Below are 23,067 nucleotides of genomic sequence, written 5' to 3'. Positions count from 1 at the left end.
GAGTCAATACATTAAGGGCAGAATTCCCCCCTCCCCCCACCCCCTGTTGGGGGGGGACATTCAGGAGCAGGCGCGTGCAGGCGTGCCTCCGATCGGCACCTCTGATTGGCGCCGGGGCGCGCAGCCACTTTACGTGGGCGGGCCAATTAAGGCCTGCCCAGCGTGACATCCGCCAGGAAGCACTATGCACTCCCTGTGCAGGCGGGGGTAGGGGGGATACCCTAAGCCGAGAGTGCGCTCTTTCGTGCATGCATGGGAAAGAACTTACTCATCTCCCTGAGGCTAAGTGCTGCCTCAGGGAGATCAGCATCAAATTCAAAAATGTTAAATATAGAAAAATAAAATCTCCCTGACATGTCCCCTCATGTGACACTGTCACATGAGTTGGGACATGTCCATCATTTTTAATTAAAATGTTATTAAATCTTTAAAAACCTACATGAAACCTCATCCTGCCCGTGGATGAGGTTTCATGCCTTTTCTGAAGCCTGCCAGGGCTCCAGGTTCTTTAACGAGTTCAATTACTTTTTAAATGACCTCAATTGGCCGTTGACAGATCGGCGGGCGCACAGCTGATTCGGCTGCACCCCCGCTGACCTGAAAATTGAAATGACACGGGATGATGTCAGGAGTTCCGCCCGACGTCATCCCGCATCAGTGAGTCCCCCGCTCGCCACCCTCAATATCCTGCCCTAAGTGACTAGGCAAAACTGTGGAAAATGGATTTAAAAATATGGCAAATGTTAGGTCATCCACTTTGGACCCAAAAAAGGTAGATAATTTTGTTTTTTAATTAATTCGCGGGGTGCGGGCATTGCTGGCTAGGCCAGCATTTTTATTGCCCATCTCTAACTACCCTTGAGAAGGTGGTGGTGAGCTGCTGCCTTGAACTGCTGCAGTTCATGTGGTGTATGTACACCCAGAGTGCTGTTAGGAAGGAAGTTCCAGAATTTTCATCCAGTGACAGTGAAGGAATGGCAACATAGTTCCAAGTCAGGATGGTGTGTGGCTTGAAGATGAACTTGCTGGTGGTGGTGTTCCCATGTGTCTACTGCCCTTGTCCTTATAGGCAGTAGAGGTTGCAGGTTTGTAAGGTGCTGTCAAAGGAGCCGGGGTAAGTTATAGAAGCAGCGGAGGTTCTAAAAGACTTAGGTACATAGATCATTAAAATGTTCTGAACAGTTAGCAAAAAAACCCAAAAAAGCTAAAAGAATGTTGGTGTTTATATGTACAGGACTCGAATGCAAAGAGTTAAAAATCATGTTGCAACTATAAAAAGCCCTAGTTAGACTACACCTTGAGTACTGAATTCAATTCTAAGTGTGACACCTGAGGAGACCTTGTAGAGATTGCAGAATAGACTTACCAAAATGAGACCTGGATTTCTAAAAAATTCTTTCATGGGACGTGGGTGTTGCCGGCAAGGCCAGCATTTATTGTCTGTCCCTGATTGCCCTTGAACTGAGTTGCTTGCTAGTCCATTTCAGAGGGCAGTTAAGGGTCAAATGTGGGTCTGGAGTCACATGTAGGCCAGAGCAGGTAAGGGCGGCAGATTTCCTTCCCTAAAGAACACTAGTGAACCAGATGGATTTATACAGCAATTGACAACGGTTTCATGTTCACCATTACTGAGCCAGCTTTTAATTCCTGATTTATTAATTGAACATAAATTCCACCAGCTGTTATGCTTTGAATCCATGTTGCCAAAGCATTAGCCTGGGCCTCTGGATTACTAGTCTAGTGACATTACCCCTATACCACCCTCTCCCCCAGCGAGGGTTAATTTACAAGGAGGAATTACACAAATTATGGTTGCATTTCCTGAAACTTAGAAGATTAGGGGGTGATTTGATCAAAATCCTTAGTCTAGGACTAGGGAACCCAGTCTCAAACTTAGAACCGTGCTTTTCAGAGTGAACTTGGAAAGTGCTTCCATGCGCAATGTGTGGTAGAAGTTCAGAACTGCCTTTCACAAACAGCAGTTGGTGTTGGGTCCACTATTCATTTTAAATCTGAAATTGATAGATTTCTGTGGAACAAAGATATTAGCAGAAAGACATGGCTGTATGGAGTTAGGCTGCAAATCACCCATGATCTAATTCAATGGTGGAACAGGCTCGAGAGGCTAAATGACCTACTCCTGTTCCTATGAACACACCGATTCTTAAATGTGGCAGAACTTAGTATATGACTGCGAGACGAGGGGCTGAATCTTTTGCTAAGCGAGCGGGTGTGCGCTCGACCCGCTCAAGCGTAAAATGACATGCGATGACGTCAGGCGAGCGTCCTGAGGTCATCGTGCACTCGCGCAATATTTTGGTCGCCGGGCACGCATGGGAGTCAGCAGCATGCCCGCCGAAAATTAACAAGCCTATTAAGGCCATTAAAATATTGATTGAATACAATTTTTAACTGCCCATCTAACCTTACAGTTGGTGGGTAGGTTAATCGGCAAGGTGGTCTTTGGGTTTTTTATGAGACCTCATCCACGGGCAGAATGAGTTTTCAGGAATTAAAAATAAAGTTAAAATGTTGAAATACCATTTATAACATGTCCCTACTCATGTAACAGAGTCACATGAGAGGACATGTTTTTAACATTTGTAAGTTCTTTACTTTTGATTTAAAAAATCTTCAGCTCCTTGAGGCAGCTCTGTGCCGGCGTGAAATCGGTGTCGGGGCCCGATCACGGGAGGTGGACGGCTTCGCGATCACCCCCAGGCCTGCCCGCCGCGCCCGCCTGACGAGGTAAAAATCCTGTCCAAGGTTGAAGTATTGCAAGCAACATTCCCTCTAATTTATATTTTGGAGTGAGGGTGTGATTTATTTAAGTGCGTGGGCTGTGCCCGTGCAGTAACTTAAAGGGGCCGAGCTGTGTGTGGCCTAGAACGTTGTTTGCAAATGTCTGCAGTCAGAAATATCAAATGGATGATTCTAGTCAGTCTCTTCCTGCGATCTCCAGCATTAAAAAATGCCAATATCCAGTCAGTTCAGTCTACTCTGAAATATCAAGAGACTGAGTACATTGGACATATCATACCTTACAGAACCATTGAATGGTATAGCACAGAAGGAGGCCATTTTGTCAATCAAGTCTGTGCTGGCTCTTTCAAAAAAGCAATCCAGTTAGTCCCAACATCTTGCTCTTTCCCTATGCCCCTGATTTTTTTTCTTCCAAGTATCGTGAGCCTGTAAATAAACCACCTGTAGTTCTTAAGACCAGAGCATCATAACCAGACATTCCTTTAGCCAAACCTCTAGCAACTGAGTCAAGCTGACATGTCAGAAGAAGATGCGTTGAAATGTTGGTTGAAAAGCTGGCCTAAAATGGAGCTTACACAACCATTAGTCCATGCCACATACAGCATTACTTTTTCATATTGACTAGTCTAAAATGCAACTTTAGTGCAGCACCATGTTCTGCAGCTGGATTAGTACTGCTATTGGAGATTTGGAAAGCACATAAATCTGTGACATCATATAGCCATCGTCCAGCTCATGTGTGGACATGAATCATGCATGTTAGCTGTGTGGTAAACTTTGCGGAAGCACTTTTGAACATCAAACAACAGTTGCAGTTTGGAACAGCAGTTACAGATTGTCCTATTGCCGTATTGCAAAGTAAAGCTTTGATAGAGCTGTTTTAAGGGATTAGCATGCAGCCTCAGTCAGGGCGCAGCACGATTAAAGGGAACTTAGTAGATGCATGCATTACGTTTCACTATAGTTGGCTAGCTATCCCTTGGAAGCCTCCCTGAGGCTATTCACCTTTTTCCTCATTTACCTCCAGGTCCAATGGATGGTGAAGGCTTCAGGGGGTAGATTTTCTTCTTTTTTGCACCCAGGAAACATTTGGTTCCCAGGTACAAGAAAAAGGAAATGGGGAAGACGACTCTGTCGGGTGCTTGCCTCCAATAAGCTGTGTCAAGGTTTCTTAATGGTTGTAAAAGACCTGCAGTTGTAGTAGGTGCAAGACCAGTGCAACAATGTAGTTGAGGTGGGAGAGGATATTCCAGATCTCCCACTGCATCAGGACTCTTAACTGAATATAGGAACATAAGAAATAGGAGCATGAATAGGCCATATGGCCCCTTGAGTCTGCCCTGCCATTCAATAAAATCATTGCTCCAACTTCACTTTTCTGTCTGTTCCCGGTAATCATTGACTCCCCTATTGTTCAAGAATCCATCAGTCTTGAATATATTCAATGACTTAGCCTCCACAGCTCTGTGGGGTAGAGAATTCCAAAGAATCATGACCTTCTGAGAGAAGAAATTTCTTCTCACCTCTGTCTTAAATGGGCAACCTGTTATTCAACTATGCTCCCTATTTCTATTCCCTCATGAAGGGAAATATCTTTTCAGCATCTGCTCTGTCAAGCCCCCTCAGAAACTTGTATGTTTCAATAAAATCATCTCTGATTCTTCTAAATTTCAATGAGTATAGGCTCAACTTTTTATCGTAAGACAACCTCTTCGTCTCAGGAATCAAACTAGTGAAACTTCTCTGAATTAATTCCAATGCAAGTATACCTCCTTAAATCAGGAGACCAAAATTGTATGCAGTACTGTGTATGGTCTCACCAACACCCTGTGCAATTGTAGCACAATTTCCCTGACTATATACTCCATCTCTCTTACAATAAAGGCCAACATTCCATTTGTGTTCTGAATTACTTCCTGTACCTACGTGGTTTATTTCTATGATTCATGTATGAGGACACCCAGATTCCTCTGTACCGCAACATTCTGTGGTCTCTTTCTATTTAAATAATATTCTGCTTTTCTATTCTTCCTGTCAAAGGGGATAACCTTACATTGCACTCCATGTGCCAAATTGTTGCCCACTCACTTAACTTATCTATATTCCTTTGCAGACTGTTTGTGTCCTCCTCACAACTTGCTTTCCCACCTATCTTTGAATTATCAGCAAATTTGGTTACAATACTGTAGTAATTACAGTTTTGGAATGTTGGACTGTAGCTTTAACAATAATCCTGTGATGTAAGATCACATGATCTGTGTAAACTAATGTGTTAGCATTGTGGGGAACCTCGACAAAGGGAGAGTACTTCTTAGTTATGGAGTTTGCTGAACGCGCGTAGTTGCTACTGCTGTCTTGTAAATAAAGTCAGTTGTTGTCACCAAGAAAAGTTGCCTGAAGATTAACTCTATAACAAATACATTGGGACCTTTATCTAAGTCATTAATATTGATTGCAAATAATTGAGGCCCCAGCACTGATCCTTGTGGCATCCCACTAGATAACAGTTTCCAACCTGAAAATGATTCACTTATCCTGATTCTCTGTTTCCTGTTAGTTAGCCAATCCTCTATCCACACTAATATTATCACCCCTGATACCATGACTTTGTGCTGTACCCTTTTTTGTGGTACCTTATGCCTTTTGGAAATCCAAATACACTACATCTACTAGTTCTCCTTTATCCACCCGGCTTATTACATACTCGAAGGACTCTAATAAATTTGTTAAACGTGATTTCTCTTTAATGAAACCATGTTGACTCTGTCTGATTGACTTATGATTTTCTACTTGTCCTTTTTAAAAAATTCATGGGACGTGGGCTTCGCTGGCTGGGCCAGCCTTTATTGCCCAACCCTAGTTGCCCTTGAGAAGGTGGTGGTGAGCTGCCTTCTTGAACTGCTGCAGTCCATGTGGTGTAGGTACACCCACAATGCTATTAGGAAGGGAGTTCCAGGATTTTGACCCAGTTACCACTTACTTAATAATGGATTCTAACATTTTTCCAATGACATGCTAGACTAAGTAGCCCACAGTTTCATGCTTTCTATCTCTCTTCTTTCTTGAATAGAGGTATGACATTTTCCATTTTCCAGTCTGCTAGAACCTTTCCAGAATCTATGGAATTTTGGAAGATTGCAACCTTTGCATCCCTTATCTCTGCAGCCACTTTTAAGATCCTAGGCTGCAAGCCATCAGGTCCAGGGTACTTGTCAGTCTTTAGTCCCATTAGATTTTCTAGTACCTTTTTCTCTAAATTGTTTAAACCTCCTCCCTCCTCTTTGCCTCCTGATTTTTCTACTACTATTGGGATGCTTTTAGACAGATACAAAATATTTGTTCGAAGCCTTTTGCCATTTCCTTGTTCCACATTGTAATTCCCCAGTCTTATTCTCCATGGGACTGTCCAGGGATTGGAGGGTTTGTAGGAGCCCTGGAGATCCCAGAAGATTCTCCCCTGCCCTCAGCAAGCCTGCAGGTATGATCAAGATTGTGCCCCCTGATCACAATGCAAGACCATGTCAGGGGCCTTAAAAACTTTGCACACTCTTCCCTTCCAAGATGCAGTACACCTGTAGCACTCTAGTTCTGTCTGGCACCCTGCAAGAATGCAATGGGAAAAGCACCCCTCTACCACCAAAATAAAGTGCAGGTTGTCTGGTCATTATTAAGTTGCTGTTTGGGACATTGCTGCATGCAAATTGGATGTAGCATTTCCTACATTATCATAGCAACTACACTTTACAAGTACTTAATTGTCTGTAGATGCTTTTGGATGTCAAGGGCAGGAAAGAGGATCTATATATGAAATAAAAACAGAAAATGCTAGAGATACTCAACAGGATAATCAGCATCTGTGGAGAGGCAAACAAAGCTAATGTTTTATCATTGATCGGATGGAAGAAGCTAGAGATTTATACAGGTTTTAAGCAAGGATAGGGAAGAAGCAACAAAAAAGTTTTGTGATAGGGTTGAGGGCAGGAAAGATTAAGTGATAAAAGGGATGATGGTGCAAAGCAAAAAGGAATGATAATGGTACAAGTGAAGGGAAAACAAATGGGTCTAGAGAGGTGTAAATGACACTAAAAACCTTTAATAACAGCTGTTGCTTGAAAAATGGGAGCAGAGGTTATCTCTGAAACTGTTAACTCAGTGATGAATCCCAAAGGCTACAAAGTACTTAATCCAAAGATGAGGTTCTGTTTCTCAGGGCTCTCTTGAGCTTAATTGGAACACTGCAGGAGACCAAAGACAAAGTCAGAGTGGGAGTGAAATGGACAGGTGACCAGAAGCTCAGTGTCATGCTTGTGGACTGAATGGAGTTGCCTTACACTATCTGTGTTGTTCTCTGCAGTGTAGTGAAGGCTGCTTGAGCAGTGAATCGAGTAAAAAAATTGGATTAACTTCTCTGCTACTACTTTAGCTGTAATTGCTCTTAAAGGGATGGCCTCTGGAAATCGAGTTGTCATATCCATAATAGTAAGGGCATATTGGTTTCCTGCTTTCGTTTTGGTAACACAGTCTACTAACACCTCACTAAATAGTTCTTCAAAAACTGGTATGCGAATTAAGGGTGCCAGTTTGATTGTAGGTTCTGGCTTCCCCACTGTCTGGCACGTGTGTCACATTTTACAAAACTGCATCATGTCCTTATGAAGACCTGGCCAGTAAAACTGCCAGTTTATCCGCACTTGAGTTTTCCGTATCCCTACATGTCCTGCCACAGGAATGTCATGTGCTATCGTAATTTCTCTTTGCTATATTTGGGCAGTACCACTACCTCATGAACAACCATCCATTCTTCATTTGTAGGTTTGTGAGGAGGCCTCTACTTCCTCAGAAGTATCCCATTTTTAATATAATAACATTCTGGAACAGCTTCAGCTTCAGTTGGGCTGACTGTGCTATCTTACTTAACTCCGGATCAGCTTGCTGAGCCTCAACTAGAGAAGATTTATTAAACATCTCTTTCCGATTATCTAAGTCTTTTAAAGAAAGTTTCAGCTAGCCAGGTATCTGTCTGTGGTATCACTTTGACCTCTGATGATGGACTTTGCTTAACCTTTGCTCATGTCATTGCACATAAAGGAAAAATTCTCTGAACCTTTTCCTGTAACTGCTCTATCTCTTGAACCTTATTTGGGCTTTCTGTAATTATGGGAAAAGCTACGACCTTTAGTCCAGCTAAATCATTTTTCACGAGTAAGTCAACTCCATCTACGGGTAACTTCTGAACAACCCCTACTGTCACTGTCCCAGACAATAGGTCACATTCCAAGTGCACCCAGTACAAAGTTACAGGTGTATACTCCCCACCCATATCATTCATTAAAATATTGGCTTTTAATGTGCTCTTTGGTGGGAAAAGTTATGCCTTTCCCCAGCAAAATTGTTCGAGTGGCTCCTGTATCGCTTCATATAACTATAGGTTTAGCTGTCTCTTTTGAGGGACAAGGGGTTACTTTTTCTCTCAACAAAGGTTCCTTATAACTCTCATGTATCTCATTCACCTCTCCTGAATTCACAGCAGTGTTCACACTCGGTTTCACAGCTGTAATTAATGCTACAACTTGGCTCCTTTTCCTGAATCACCCTTACGTATCTGAATATGTCTCATGGATTTTCCACGCAACTTCCAGCAATCTGCCTGAACAATTTAACCCTGTTACAATGGAAACACTTAGGCCTTCGAATACCACTTCCTCCCTCAGCACCTTCCTTTCTGGCCTGAGGAGGAGTTTCTGGGGCATTCCTAGCTGTCCCTTCTCTTCCCTGGCTACTTGTCTTCCTTTCACCTTTCCACCTTCTATCCTTCTCGGGTTTGTGGGAGTGATGGAAGAAAGGTTTAGATTTATGGACCAGCTCATATTCGTCAGCTATCTTCGCTGCCTGTCTAGCTGTTACAACCCTCTCGTCTTCAACATGAGTTCTAACTAATGGAAGAAGTGAATTTTTAAATTCTTCCAGGAGGATTATTTCCATAAGAGCCTCATATGTTGTCTCTGCCTTTAATGCCCATATACAATGATCAAAATTACATTGCTTTACCCTCTCAAATTCAATATAGGTCTGCCCAGGCTGTTTCCTTATGTTAAGAAATTTCTGCCTGTATGCCTCAGGGACCAGCTCACACACATTAAGAATAGCCTTTTTTTTACTGCATCATAATCCATAGAAAGCTCTCCTGAAAGTGATGCATAAAATTCATGAGCTCTACCTACCAATGTACTCTGTAAGAGCAGTGTCCAGATTTCTTTTGGCCACTTCAGTTGTTTAGCTACCTGATCAAATGAAATAAAAAATGCCTCTACATCCCTTTCCTCAAACTTTGGGAGGACTTGCACAAAATTAAACACCTCCCCACTGGGCTTTGGGTTGAAGGTGATTTTTCTTCAGAACCTCTTGCTTTAATGCCAGTCTCTTAAGCTGGCATTGCCTTTCTCATTCCTTCTCTCTTGCCCTTGCTTCTTGTTCCTGCTCTCATTCCACCCTTGCTAACTTCTTCCTGTGGAGATCAAGTTTTCACATTGCCAATTCTCTTTCTCTTTCCTTTCCTAATTCAAATATTTTCATCTCTCTTTTTCTTTTACCTTCAATTCAAGTTTTTTTCATTTGTAACTGAATCTTAGCCAATTCAATTGACTCATCCCCTGGAGGACATGGTCTCTCTGGCATCCCTTCCAATTTCAAGTACAATGCTATTACATCAACTATGCCTGCTTTCCTCGCCCCTATTGTTAATTCCAATTCCAACTTGTCTGCTAATTCCAGTCAGGTTTAAGTCTTCCATCTCTAGAAAAGTCTTAGCAACTTCCAACACCATGTTGGTTTGCTAATGTATAAGAAACCTAGTATCTGTCCTTTTATCCTTTACCAATTATTATTTTTCTTCGTCCAATCACCTGTTGTCCACGTTTCAGATCCCACAAGAGCCTCCAATTTATGTTACGACCAGGAAGGGAGGGGTGCGCAGTTTCTCTAGCCCCGCTACTCCGCAGGTTGCACCATTAGTTTAAAAGTTTAATTCACTCACCAAAATGGCCAATTATTTACCTTCACTACTGTTAGACCCAGAATAAAAGAGACTTTAACCAGGTTTCTTTCAATAAACTCAGAATGATCGATTTATTATGAAGCAATTTTTTTTGAAACAAGTTGCAACAACTGGTTAACCCACGATTCTACTGTGGAAGTATAACTATCTGTTCCTTTGCACACGCACGAATACACAGATACACGCACAGACAAACAAAGGACAAACAGATAGGGTCTCTCTGCAGAGATGAGCTTTAGAGGAGCGGCATTATAAAATAAAGGATGAAGTTAGCAGGGTCTCGATGCTGTAGATCTAGAGCTCCCTCATGTGAAGATGGGCCACTGGTCCTGGTAGACATCTGGAGGATCTCACCAACAGAGCTTCAGTGCGGAGGAGAATATAGAGCTAGACCAATTCTTCCTGTCTCAGCTTTGCAGGTTCAAAATGCAGACAAATTACACTCAGAGGAAGATTCTCTGGCTACAGACCTATAACCACATACACAATTTCAGCCAAGGCAGAGAGAGAAAGAAAGTGTCAGTTAGGGTAGCCTTCTTGCTCAGCTTATTCCTCAAAAGGACTGAATTCACAAAACAACAGCTCAAAACTTAAAGCTTGTCTCTGCCCTGTGATTTCCAGTAAATCACTTGCCAGTAATTCAGCATGGTACTTGAGGAAAAGCTGTTTATTTGTTTTCCTCCTCATCAATTAAAGTGATTGCAGTTCAAAACAAATAAACAGCTCTTCCTCAAGTACACGCTGGTCAGGTAATTTCTTGAAAAAGCATGCTTATTGACAGTTCCATGGTGAACTTATGACCCTTATGACACTGGTCAGTGTCCAAATGTTCAGATAATGCAATCTTTCCATATTTTAAAAGAAAAATCCAGTTAATGAAGACATGGTTTTCCCAACACCATAACCAACTCTTTTGCCATTTGATCTCTCCTGTCTTCCACCCTATCACAGATCTTTCCTTTTTGTTCTTTATCCACCCTCCCCATTTCACTAGCTTAAATCTATTACATACTAACTTTTCCCAATTCCGATGAAAGATCAATGATCTGAAAAGTTGACTGTTCCTCTCTCCACAGATGCTGCCTGACCAGCTGAATATTTGCAACGTTTCCTGTTTTGTTTTCATTATAACCAGAGCCCATACAGGTTTCCATAGCAATACGTTTTTTGTCTGGAGGAAATGAGTTGAATCAAAGGAGAAGTTGTTCAATGTAAGAACAAGCTCGCCCTGGTACAGGACGTTGGATGGGTACTGGTTAGGCCAACATTCAAGGAAGAACTGGAGGGCCCTCAGTTATTAGTCTTAGGAAATGAACTGGGCAAGTGGATGAAGTAGCAGTGGGGGACCATTTTGGAGATAGTGACCATAATACAGTTAGATTTATGGAAAAGGACAAAGATAAAGCATGAGTGAAAGTTTTAAATTGGGGGAAGACAAATTTTATGAAGCTCAGAGGTGAGCTGGTGAGAGTGGACTGGGTACAGCAATTAGAAGGGAAAACATTATCAAATCAGTGGGAGGCATTCAAAAGAGAGATTCTATGGGCACAGTGTAGACATGTCTCCACACAAAAAATGGGTGGTACTGCCAAATCTAGAGCCCCCTGGTTATCCAGAAACATACAGGCCAAGATAAAGCAGAAAAAGAAACTTTATGACAGTCACAAAAGACTTAATACTGTAGAAAGACTAGAGGAGTATAGAAAGTACAGGGGTGAAGTAAAAATAGAAATTGGGAAAGCAAAGAGAGGTTATGAAAAAATATTGGCAGATAAAATCAAAGAAAACCCAAAGATGTTTTACCAGTACATTAAGAGCAAGAGAATTGCTAAGGAAAAGGTAGAGCCTATCAGAGATGTATATGATAACTTGTGCATTCATGCTGAAGATGTGGGCAGGGTTCTCAATGAGTACTTTGTCTCTGTCCTCACTAAGGGGAAGGATGATGCAGACATTCTAGTTAATGAGGAGGAGTGTGAAACATGAGATAGATTAAGTATAGTGAGAGAGGAAGTACTGGAGCAATTGACATCCTTGAAGGTGGATAAGTTACCAGGGCCAGATGGATTGTATCCCAAGTTATTAAAGGAAGCCGGGGAGGAAATAGCGGATGTTCTGAGGATCATTTTCCAATCCTCACTAGATACGGGTGAGTTACCAGAGGATTGGAAGTCTGCAAATGTTGTACTATTATTTAAAAATGGTGAAAGGGATAAGCTAGAATATTGTAAACTGGTCAATCTGACTTCAGTGTTGGGAAAATTATTGGAATCATTTCTGAGAGACAGGATGATCTTGTCATTTAGAAAGGCTCGGATCGGTCAGGGATAGTCAGCATGGTTTTGTTAGGGGAAAATCATGTCCTACTAAATAGAATTTTTTGAGGAAGTAACAAGGAGGATTGATGAGGGTAGTGCAGTGGATGTTGTCTACATGGATTTTAGTAAGGCATTTGACATGTCCCACATGGCAGACTGGTCAGAGAAGTGAGATCTCATGGGATACAGGGGAATGTGGCAGGTTGGATCTAAAATTGGCTCAACAACAGGAAACAAAGGATAATGGTCGATGGATGTTTTTGCGAATGGAAAACAGTTTCCAGTGTTGTTACACAGGGCTCATTGTTGGGCCCTTGCTGCTTGTTGTATATATTCATGATTTGGACATAAATGTGGGAGGTATGATTGGGAAATTTGCAGATGACACAAAGATTGGCTGTTTAGTTGTGAAGAGGATTGGTATTGTCTCTAGAATTATATCAATGGTTTGGTTGAGTGGGCAGAAAAGTGGCAAATGGAATTCAGTCTGGAAAAGTGTGAGGTAATGCATTTGGGGAGGGAAAACAAAGCAAGGGAATACTCAATAAATGGGAGGATATTGAGAGGGGGTGAGGAAGTGAGAGACCTTGGAGTGCATGTCCACAGGTCCTAGAAGGTGGCAGGACAGTTGGCCAAGATGGTAAAGAAAGCATTTGGAATGCTTTCCTTTCTTGGATGAGGTATTGAATACAAAAGCAGGGATGTAATGATAGAACTTTATAAAATGCTGGTTAGGCCACAGCTGGAATTTTGTGTACAATTCTGGTCACCACATTACAGGAATGACACAATTGCTCTGCAGAGAATACAGAGAAGATGTACACTTAGAACAAAGAAGGCTGAGAGGTGACTTGATTGAGGTGTACAAAATTATGAGGGGAATAGATAGAGTGGACAGGATAAAATTGTTTCCCTTGGTGGAGAATTCTAGAACCAGGGGACATAGATTCAAGATAAGTGGCAGAAGGTGTAGGGAGGACATGAGGAAGAACTTTTTTACGCAGAAGGGTAGTGGGTATCTGGAATTCGCTGCCCAAGTTGGTGGTAGAGGCAGAAACTTTAAACTCTTTTTAAAAAGTACCTGGATCTGCACCTAAAGTGCTGTTAGCTGCAGGGCTATGGGCCGGGTGCAGGACGGTGGGATTAGAAAGGGCACCTGGGTGTCCTCGGGCTGGCATGGACAAGATAGGCCGAATGGCCTCCTTCTGTGCTGTAACTTTTCTTTTTTCTTTTTTGATGGGGGGAGAGGGTGTGAGTAGATGCGTCGAAGGATTGCACATGCTTGGTGAAAAGAGATGGTTAGAACTAGTAAACTGGAAGTGGGGAAGGGTGTCTCAAGAGCCACTGTTGTAAGTAGGAAAAGGCTTGATAAGGGGACAAAAAATTAGAGCTGAGATAAGAAGAAATCCATTCTGTGGGGCAAGAACAGGTTGTAAAGATGTATTTACTAGGGGAGTCCTGTGGTGGATTTTACAAGGTAGAGGTTGGTTTGCTGAACAACAACAGAGCTGACTTTGTCTGCAGATTTAATGACAATGTCAGGGTTCTCCCTGAGAGAATGGAGTGCTACAGTTTCGAAGGGACAACCTTGACATTGTCATTAAACCTGCTGACAAAGTCAGCACTGTTGTTGATCAGCATCCTGGTGGGGTGGGGGTGTTGGGGGGAGGGGTGGGGTCGAGTCAGAGGAAGGTGAAGGGGAAGAAGGATCTGAGGGGGTGTTGGTCTCCAAGAGCTGCTGAACATTGTGATCCTTAACACTTGAAAGGAAGAAAAAAAGACTTTTGTTAAAGCACTACCCAAGGAGAATGATGAAATAGAGCTATGGAGCAGGACAGCTTTGAGATAGTGAGTCAGTGATGCTGAAGAGAAATCAAGAACATGCATGCGGTGGTGCATGGGGCTGGGTGTGAATCTTGGGTTGTAATGAAGGCAGTGTTTCAAGGAAGGCTGAATATCTGGGAGATATCTGTAATCATAGGTGGATGTGAAACATGAAAGGCTGAACTTATGTTGGAATACACATGGAATAAGTCAGAGATATGGACAGTTGCTTAGGAAAATGATGAGGCTGTGAAAGCGAGTTTTGATAGATAACTGATCAAACATGAGATGGGAAGCAGCAATGAAAAGTAAAAGTGACAAATCTAGATCCTGTTGGAGAGAAGAGCAGAACTTCAAGTGGGCATTTCTGGAAGGAAATCGGTAGCAAATTAATGACTATTATAAAAGCAAAATACTGTAGATACTGGAAATCTGAAATAAAATCAGGAAGTGCTGGAAATACTCAGAGGTCTGGCAGCATCTGTGAAGGGAGAACCAAGGTTAACATTTCAGGTTGATGATCTTTTATCAGAACCCCCAAAAAATTGGAGAGGTAACAAGGTTTAAACCAGTACAGAGGCAGGGAGAGGGTGAGAGAAGGGAAGAACAAAAGGGAACGTTCGTGATTGAGTGGAAGGCAGGAGAGATTAAATGACAAAAGAAGATGGTAATAGGACAAGGAAAGAAACAAAAGATGGTTCTAAAGCAGCTGTAAATGGCAATAGCAGAATTATCACCAACAGCTGCTGTCTGGGTGAGGCAGTTGTTATGATCTGAAATTGTTGAACTCAATTGTTGAGTCCAAAAAACTATAGAGTGCGGAGTTGAAAGATGAGGTGCTGTTCCTTGAGCTTGTGTTGAGTTTCTTCGGAACATTGCAGCAGGCTGAGGACAGAAAGATTAGAGTGGGAGAAAGGTGGAGAATTTAAATTACAGGCAACCAGATGCTCAGGGGGTCATGCTTGCGGACTGAATGGAGATGTTCGGCAAAGCTATCGCCCAGTTTGTGTTTGGTCTCCCGATGTAAATGGATTGTGACCAGCGACAACACTAAATTGAAAGAAGTACAAGTAAATTGCTGTTTCACCTGGTAGGAGTGTTTGAGGCCCTGGATGGTGGGAAGGGTAGAGGTGAAAGGTAAGAATTGCATCTCCTTCACTTGGACAGGAACTCTTGAGCTAGAATGATTTCCAGGACCTAGTGGTGAGTGCGGTGAAGGGAAATAGGAAATAGCTGCAGCTCTAAAAGCTGCTTCTGCTTCTCAAAAGTGAAACAAATGGCTATAGAAAGGTTCTGTACACAGTTACATATTTGGAGGTCCTCTAAGAAGTATTACATCAAAAGCAGTGTACTTTTTTGGAATTCTCAAGACACCCATGGTATAAATAGAAGTCTGTCAAGCAGCTGAATAATTTCCTTTGAGAATTGTGGTTACCATAGTAAAGTTGGAAACATGGCAGCCAATAGCCCAAAAACAGCTATGCAATAATTGGTTTTTTTTGAGTTGTTGATTGAGGGAGAAATCCTTAGATGCCTGGCATAACTTCCCTGCCACAGAAACAGAAATACCTGGAAAACCTCAGCAGGTCTGGCAGCATCGGCGGAGAAGAACACAGTTGACGTTTTGAGTCCTCATGACCCTTCAACAGAACTAAGTAAAAATAGGAAAGTGGTGAAATATAAGCTGGTTTAAGGTGTTGTGGGGGGGTGGCGTGGGGGGGGGGGGGGGTGGGATGCGGGTTTGTTGGGACAAGCAGCCAGTGATAGGTGGAGATAACCAAAAGCTGTCACAGACAAAAGAACAAAGACGTGTTGAAGGTGGTGATATTATCTAAAGGAATGTGCTAATTAAGAATAGAAGACAGGACAGATAAGGTACAGATAGCTCTAGTGGGGGTGGGGGAATACTGAAAGGTAGAAATAAACAATGGGTGGAAATACATTTAAAAATAATGGAAATAGGTGGGAAAAGAAAAATCTATATAAATTATTGGAAAAAACAAAAAGGAGGGGGAAGAAACAGGAAGGGGGTGGGGATGGAGGAGAGAGTTCAAGAGCTAAAATTGTTGAACTCAATATTTAGTCCAGAAGGCTGTAAAGTGCCTAGTCGGAAGATGAGGTGCTGTTCCTCCAGTTTGCGTTGAGCTTCACTGGAACAATGCAACAAGTCAAGGACAGACATGTGGGCAAGAGAGCAGGGTGGAGTGTTGAAATGGCAAGCGACAGGGAGGTCTGGGTCATGCTTGCGGACAGACTGAAGGTGTTCTGCAAAGCGGTCACCCAGTCTGCGTTTGGTCTCTGCAATGTAGAGGAAACCGCATTGGGAGCAACGAATGCAGTAGACTAAGTTGAGGGAAGTGCAAGTGAAATGCTGCTTCACTTGAAAGGAGTGTTTGGGCCCTTGGACGTGAGGAGAGAGGAAGTGAAGGGGCAGGTGTTGCATCTTCTGCATTTGCATGGGGAGGTGCCTCGAACAGAGGCCTGAACAATCCACATCCACCACTACTCTCCTCCGTCTGGCTGAACTTGTTCTCACACTGAACAATTTCTCCTTTAACTCCTCTCACTTCCTCCAAATAAAAGTGTGGCTATGGGTACCCGCATGGGCCCCAGCTATGCCTGTCTCTTTATGGGGTATGTGGAACATTCCTTGTTCCAGTCCTACTCCAGTCCCCTCCCACAACTCTTTCTCCGGTACATCGATGATTACTTCGGTGCTGCTTCATGCTCTCGTCGGGACCTGGAAAAAATTATTAATTTTGCTTCCAATCTCCACCCCTCCATCGTTTTCACATGGTCCATCTCTGACACTTCCCTTCCCTTCCCTGACCTCTCTGTCTCAATTTCTGGTGATAGACTGTCCACCAATATCCATTACAAGCCTACCGACTCCCACAGCTACCTCGACTACAGCTCCTTACACCCCTCTTCCTGTAAGGACTCCATCCCATTCTCTCAGTTCCTTCGCCTCTGTCGCATCTGCTCTGATGATGCTACTTTCAAAAACAGTTCCTCTGACATGTCCTCCTTCTTCCTTAACCGAGGTTTTCCACCCACGGTAGTTGACAGGGCCCTCAACCGTGTCCGGCCCATCTCCCACGCATCCGTCCTCACACCTTCTCCTCCCTCCCAGAAACATGATAGGGTCCCCCTTGTCCTCACTTATCACCCCCCAGCCTCCGCATTCAAAGGATCATCCTCCGCCATTTCCGCCAACTCCAGCATGATGCCACCACCAAACACATCTTCCCTTCACCCCCCCTGGCGGCATTCCGTAGGGATAGTTCCCTCCGTGGCACCCTGGTCCACTCCTCCATCACCCCCTACTCCTCAACCCCCTCCCACGGCACCTCCCCATGCAAACGCAGAAGATGCAACACCTGCCCCTTCACTTCCTCTCTCCTCACCGTCCAAGGGCCCAAACACTCCTTTCAAGTGAAGCAGCATTTCACTTGCACTTCCCTCAACTTAGTCTACTGCATTCGTTGCTCCCAATGCGGTTTCCTCTACATTGGAGAGACCAAACGCAGACTGGGTGACCGCTTTTCAGAACACCTTCGGTCTGTCCACAAGCATTACCCAGACCTCCCTGTCGCTTGCCATTTCAACACTCCACCCTGCTCTCATGCCCACATGTCTGTCCTTGGCTTGCTGCATTGTTCCAGTGAAGCTCAACGCAAACTGGAGAAATAGCACCTCATCTTCCGACTAGGCACTTTACAGCTTTCCGGACTGAATATTGAGTTCAACAATTTTAGCTCTTGAACTCTCTCCTCCATCCCCACCCCCTTCCCGTTTCTTCCCCCTCCTTTTTGTTTTTTCCAATAATTTATATAGATTTTTCTTTTCTCACCTATTTCCATTATTTTTAAATGTATTTCCACCCATTGTTTATTTCTACCTTTCAGTATTCCCCCACTCCCACGAGAGCTATCTGTACCTTATCTGTCCTGTCTTCTACTCTTAATTAGCACATTCCTTTAGATAATATCACCACCTTCAACACGTCTTTGTTCTTTTGTCTGTGACAGCTTTTGGTTATCTCCACCTATCACTGGCTGCTTGTCCCAACAAACCGCGCCCCCCCCCCCCCCCCCCCCCCCCCCCCTCCCCCTCACCTTAAACCAGCTTATATTTCACCCCTTTCCTACTTTTACTTAGTTCTGTTGAAGAGTCATGAGGACTCAAAACGTCAACTGTGCTCTTCTCCAGCAATGCTGCCAGACCTGCTGAGTTTTTCCAGGTATTTCTGTTTCTGTTTTTGTTTTGGATTTCCAGCATCCGCAGTTTTTTGTATTTTATAACTTCCCTGCCCTTCTTCAAAATAATTCCATGGGATCTTTTCCATCCACCTGAGAGTGCAGCACTCCCTCAGTGCTGCACTGGATTGTTAGTCTAGATTTTTGGGTTTAAAAAAAAAACTTAAATATACAGTTGTACTGAGCAACTAATATCATAATGAAAATTGGCAAGAAAGTAAGTATTATCCAAAAAGTATAATTTCTAAAGGGATGGTGATAATTGACTTTTGCTATCACTTTTAATCATAAACCCACAAGTTTACAGACTTGTAAAGGTAGTATTTTAGGACGACAACGCCAACAAAAACATATATAGCACCTTTTGAGGTAGAAAAATGTTCCATGATATTTCACAGAATCATAAACAGATTAAAATTGACACAGAGCCAAAGGAGGAAATATTATGCCCTAAATTTTCCGGTCCTGGCTGCTATGGGAATTGTCGTGGGCAGGGTGGAAAGTTTGACAGAACAGCAAAAAGCTTGTTGACTTCAGGTGGGAATTTCCACTGCAGGACCAGAAATCCTGCCCAACATGTTTTCTTATTGTTATTTATGACTTTCAGCTATTGAAGTTTAAAGTACCAAAAGTGTAGACGACTGTATGGTACAAAAGCTCACTCCTTAGCAATTTGTAGTATGACTGTACCTTTCTTCTCACACTATTCTTGTCTCCAACAGTTTTTTTCATTCTTTCATGAGATGTGGGCAATGATAACAAGGCCAGTAATTGTTGCCATCTTGAACTGAGTGGCTTGGCACAATTTCAGAGGGCAGTTAAGAGTAAACCACATTGCTGTGGGTCTGGAGTCTCATGTAGGCCAGGTAAAGATGGCAGACTTCCTTCCCTAAAGAGCTTAGTGAACCAGATGAGTTTTTATGACAATCGATGGTAGTTCCATGGCCTACATCACTGAGACTACTTTTCAATTCCAGATTTGTTAAATGAATTCAAATTCCACCTGATGCCCTGCTTGCATTTGAACCCGTGTGCTTGGAGAATTAGCCTGGGCCTCTAACTTACAACTCCAGTGACATTACCACTTTGCCACCCTCTCCCAGAGAGTCAGTGCAGCTTCAGAAAAGGTCATGGTACAGTTGACATAGTGTTTGTTGTATGCCAAGTCCAGGAAAAATGCCAAGAACAAAACTGCAATTTGTACTCAACATTTGTTTATGTGACTGAAGCCTTTAGCGCAGTTAGTCATGAGGGCCTGAAGATTTTGTCAAAATTTGGCAGTCCTAAAGATTCACTATTATGGTGTGACAATCCCACAACGGCATGCTTGATCATTTCCTGAATAGTGGAAAGTCTTTGGCTTCCTCCCCAGTCACAAATGGGGGGAAACAGGGCAGTATGTTGGCTCCTACTTTGTTCAGCATGATGTTCTCTGCCATACTTTCTGAAGCATTCTCTGTTGGCGAAAGTGGAATCCACGTTACATATCACATATACGGCAAAACCTTCATTTTGAGGGGACTACAAGCCAAAACCAAAGTGCCTGAAGCTGTGGTTCATGACTTTCTTTTTGCTGATAACTGTGTCCTAAATGTGTGTTCAGAACAAGAAATGCAACAGAACATGGACCGCTTCTTACCTGTATATGATAACTTCGGACTCACCATCAGCACCAAAAAGGCTGAGGTCAAGTACCAACTTCCCCACAAAAGCATCATGTGAAGCCAATTATTAAAGTCACTGGTAAATGGCTTGAAGCAATTGAAAAATTTACCTACTTCAGAAACATCCTCTCCAGTGTAGTTCACATCGATGACAAAGTCAGCACTAGAATAGCTAAGGGCAGCTTTGGCTTTAGCAAGCTATGAAAAGCTGTCTGGGAACAAAGTGAGATTAGTCTCAACAAAAGATGAAGGTATACAGAGTAGGTGTCCTTCATACTCCCTCTTGTATATTTGTGAGACACGGGCAGTTTACTCCAGGCACGCAAACAAGCTATATCACTTTCACATAACCTGCTTGCTCAGACTACTCGAGATTAGTTGGCAAGACAACATTTCTGATATGGAGATTCTGTTCCTGACTGATATGCCTGGCATCTACTCTTTGATGAAGAGAGCTCAGCGAGTGGCCAGGACATGTTACCAGAATGCCCGATGAGCGCTTGCCAAAATAGCTGTCCTACTAATTGACAAGGAATGTTCACAGAGGCCAGAAAAAGCACTTCAAGGACATCCTGAAGGCCTGTTGAAGAGGTTCAACGTTTTGCCGACCGTGATTTGATTCAAGAATGACTTGAGGGTTGTGTGTTTCTGTCATGGGTCATGTGACTGAACAGGCTGTTCCTCGATAGAAAAATTGTCATTACTCTGAACAATTGGTGGCAAGCTGTTCCCAGTCACCGAGGGTCCATGCTGCCATGCTTCAGGGAGAGCTTGAGTACAGTTGAAGCTTTCTCTTGGTACAGAATTGAAGATATCGAGAGTAGCTTGCAAATCTGGTGCAGAGTGGGCAAAGACACTGCAGTCACCTGCAAACAGTACATCATGTATGTCAATGGTCAGTTTAGTTTTGGCATGAAGGGGATGGAGATTAAAGAGTTTTCTATCTAAAAGGCATTTAATACTCACACCAGAAGGTGGTTTATCTTTGAAGTGAATATCCACGGTCTGGCAGATTGTGAATAGTATAGAGGCTATCTCACAGCCTTGCTTGACCCCAGGCTGGATTTTGAAGATGTCTATTTCAGATCTCCCACTTGAGAGTTGTAGTTATAGCATCATGAAACAATTGCAGAATCATAATTAAGTTTCTTGGACATCCAAATCTTTGGGGCACAATCCACAGATCCTCATGATTTACTGAGGTTCAAATGCTTTGATCTGGTCGATGAATGCAATGAAAAGTTCCTGGTGTTGTTCTTGACATTTTTCTTGGATTTGCCTGGTAACAAAACCATGTCAGATGTTCTTCTGGAATGTCTAAAGCCACACTGTCTCAGGAAGGATTTCCTCAGTTACAGGAAGGAGGCAATTCAGGAGAATACATGTCAGGATTTTCTCTGCTATGGACAAGAGGGAAATACCTCGATAGTTTCCACAGCATGATTCATCTGTTCTTGATGGTTACAATTGTCACACTTCTGAAGTTGGGGAGGAATTCTTTTTCCTCCCAAATCCATGGGATTCTTGCATGGAGACTTGAAGTGAGCAAAAGTACACCAGCATTGAAGACCTCAGCTGGAAACCATTGAGGCCTCAGGCTTTGTTGTTTTCCATCTGTTTGATTGCTTGTTGCAGCTCTCTCATTTGATGGTGGTTCACCATTGAATTCTGTTTTAAGGTACTGGGGGATAGCCTGGAGAGTATCAGTTGCCACTTTGAATTCACAGTCGAGGAGTTGATCAAAATGTTTTCTCCAGCACCGACGGATGGCCTTTCAATGACACCCAGGAGATCTTGCTACAGAGGTTCAATATTGCCCCTGAGACATGGGAGAACCTCACACAGAATCACTCTCTATATGGCGCAGTCTCATCAGAAAAAGCACCACCTCCTATGATAAAAACAGTCGCACTGGCCAACAGGAAACATGAGCTTTGCAAGTCCAGAGCAGCAAGCAGTTTTTCCAGCATGTATGTCCAGTATGCAACAGATCCTTTTGTGCTCAAATTGGACTGATCAATCATCTTCAAACACATTGCACCTGAAACTTAAATCAATGAATTATTGTTGATGTCATGATCTTCCACTTTGAAGGGCAAACACACACCAGCTAAAATAATCTGCATGAAATAAGTGAAATATGCATGTGTACCTAAAACGTTACTGAGGAATAACATTTTATGCATAACAATAATGCAAATTCTGCATTTATGCTGTGAAGCACCAGTGTTTTTGAAACTGGTTTAAATAAATTGGCACAACAGAAAAGGCAGTAGGAGCTCATTGTCCCTGTAATAGACCCTTTAATACTTCTTCTTCAGCTCTCTGCCCAAAGGCAGCTCCGACCATCAGTGCCACGACCTCTGCAAGTAGGGCAAGGGGACAGGTCCCAAATCCACCCCAGCCAGAACTAGGATTGAGGCCTGTAATATAAAAGCAAAAAAACTGCGGATGCTGGAAATCCAAAACAAAAACAAAAATACCTGGAAAAACTCAGCAGGTCTGACAGCATCTGCGGAGAGGAACACAGTTAACATTTTGAGTCCTTTTGAGAACATTTTGAGTATGACTCTTCTTTGACCCAGACCTCCATGTCGCTTGCCATTTCAACTCTCCACCCTGCTCTCATGCCCACATGTCCGTCCTTGGCCTGCTGCATTGTTCCAGTGAAGCTCAAAGCAAACTGGAGGAACAGCACCTCATCTTCCGACTAGGCACTTTACAGCCTTCCAGGCTGAATATTGAGTTCAACAGTTTTAGATCATGAACTCTCTCCTCCATCCCCACCCCCTTTCCGATCCCCCTTTTTTCCAATAATTTATATAGATTTTTCTTTTCCCACCTATTTCCATTACTTTTAAATGTATTTCCATCCATTGTTTTATCTCTACCTTTTAGCCTATTTCGATCCCTTCCCCCCACCCCACCCCCACTAGGGCTATCTGTACCTTGCTCGTCCTGCTTTCTACCCTTAATGTCACCTATTATCACATTCCTTAGATAATATCACCACCTTCAACACTTCTTTGTCCTTTTGTCTATGACATCTTTTGGTTATCTCCACCTATCACTGGCCCTCTATCCAGCTCTACTTGTCCCACCCCCCCTTAAACCAGCTTATATTTCATCTCTTTTCTATTTTTCCTTAGTTCTGTTGAAGAGTCATATGGACTCGAAACGTTAAC

General features: G+C 43.0%; 1 protein-coding gene across 1 annotated transcript in view; it reads left to right on the top strand.

The window, feature by feature from the left end:
- Positions 1-23,067, top strand: part of LOC144688555 (adenosine deaminase-like) — a 100,327-nt gene that overhangs the window by 55,720 nt on the left and 21,540 nt on the right. The gene's annotated exons all lie outside the window — the stretch shown is intronic.

Source organism: Cetorhinus maximus, chromosome 13 (genome assembly GCF_964194155.1).
Source record: "Cetorhinus maximus chromosome 13, sCetMax3.hap1.1, whole genome shotgun sequence".
Taxonomy (NCBI): domain Eukaryota; kingdom Metazoa; phylum Chordata; class Chondrichthyes; order Lamniformes; family Cetorhinidae; genus Cetorhinus; species Cetorhinus maximus.
This window is presented reverse-complemented; position numbering and strand designations above follow the sequence as displayed.